A 1840-nucleotide genomic window follows, 5' to 3' on the forward strand; every position below is an offset into this window, starting at 1 on the left:
GTTCTCTCTCGCTCTCTCTCTCACACACACACACACACACACACACACACACACACACACACAGACACACACACCCACACACACAGACACACACACACACACACACCCAGACATGACTGGAGATCAAGATTATAGAACACATTCATTGAGGTGCATAGAAATTAAACAAAGCTTGAAGACCTACCAAGTGTTTTCAAGTTTTCTGATGGTTCATTAGCATAAATAAATGAATAATACAATTAATTCAAGATATTTCAAAATACTTCAATCATGACAACTCTCTGAAGATTTTAGCATGGTGATGGATATAACAATGTTATATTGAACCAATCAGATTGAGCCAAGTCGTTTAACTCTCTGAATATCATCGGTTACGTTAACAACCCGTCGCCTGCGCCATCTAGAGTTTCATGACTGAACTATATATTTATGCCTTCAAATGTTTCATACACTTTTTCTGATTATTATTAAAAAGAAACAATCGTTTGGGTGACACCACAGACATTGAATATTCATACAAAATGATTTATTATATAATACATATTATTCTTTGTAAATAATCAAGATACTGAGTAAACACTCAATATTACTTTATTATAGGTGAAATCCCATGAAATTAAATTTTGCATTTTTTGTGTATATTTTTCACAATCGATTAAAACATTAAAAGCTTTATTATGTTAAAATCTTTTGAAAAATAATAAACTATTTTTATTTTGATATTAAAATGTTTATTTTATATATGAAGAACTTCATTTATGTGGCATTGCTGGGTGTGAAACATATAAACAAAGTCATCCATATACTCTAGAGATGATATGTGTGTATTAGTATATATTATTCTTTATAAATAATTAGCATAATAAGTAAACACTCAAAATTACTTAGGTGAAATTAAAATTTCTGGTTAATTTTTTGTGACGAATGATCTTGTGTGTATATTAGTATCATTTTAGTATTATTAATATACTATTATAGTCTTTGTTGATATTTTGAATAAGATTTTATTTTTATATTTTCTGTTTTAACTTTAATTTTTGTAAAAGTTTTAGTAATTTGGTTGTGTTTTTGTCATTTTTATAAGTTTTGGTTCTATTTTGTATTTTTTATTTGAAATTGTATTTAAATGCTTATTTATTCGTTTTAGTTAATTTAGTTAATTTTAGTTCATTTAGTTTTGGTTATTTTAGTACTTCAAGTTTATTTTAATTTATTTGAATATTTGAAATTTTAGTTTATTTAGTTTTATTTCAACTAAATGAAAATGAGAAATATTGCCTTGGCAACTAGCTGAAATAAAATAGGTATATGTGTTTTTTTATATTTTATTTTATTTTAGGCAACATTAATGAGCATTACATTATTTCAAGCAAAATGTTTTTTATGGTTTTAGTTTTAGTTAACGACAATAATCCTTGTGTATATTTTTCATGATCTGTTGACATTTAAGATTTACGTTAATTAAAAAAAACAAAAGTAATAAAATACTTAAGTCAATGTTTATATAAAGATATATATATTATTTATGAAGCATTTTATTTATGTAGAGATGATGATGATGGTGGTGGTGGTGTGTGTGTGTGTGTGTGTGTGTGTGTGTGTGTGTTTGCAGTGGTTTAAATATCAGAAACAGAAACTCTTCTGGGATGAGAGCTGGATCATCGACTTTAATCACATTAAACAAGGTGAGTGAAAAAAACAAGTGTGTGTGTGTTTGTGTGTGTGTGAGAGAGAGAGAGAGTGTGTGTGTGTTAGTGTGTTTGTTTTTCAGTGTCTAGTGTGTGTGTGTGTGTGTGTGTGTTTGTGTGTGTGAGAGAGAGAGAGAGAGAGAGAGAGTGTG

At 28.2% G+C, this 1840-nt stretch overlaps 1 protein-coding gene across 1 annotated transcript in view; it reads left to right on the top strand.

The window, feature by feature from the left end:
* LOC107702147 (atrial natriuretic peptide receptor 1) overlaps positions 1 to 1840 on the top strand; it is a 20372-nt gene that overhangs the window by 6043 nt on the left and 12489 nt on the right. The window lies entirely within an intron of this gene.

Source organism: Sinocyclocheilus anshuiensis, unplaced genomic scaffold (genome assembly GCF_001515605.1).
Source record: "Sinocyclocheilus anshuiensis isolate Anshui unplaced genomic scaffold, SAMN03320099.WGS_v1.1 scaffold1762, whole genome shotgun sequence".
Classification (NCBI taxonomy): domain Eukaryota; kingdom Metazoa; phylum Chordata; class Actinopteri; order Cypriniformes; family Cyprinidae; genus Sinocyclocheilus; species Sinocyclocheilus anshuiensis.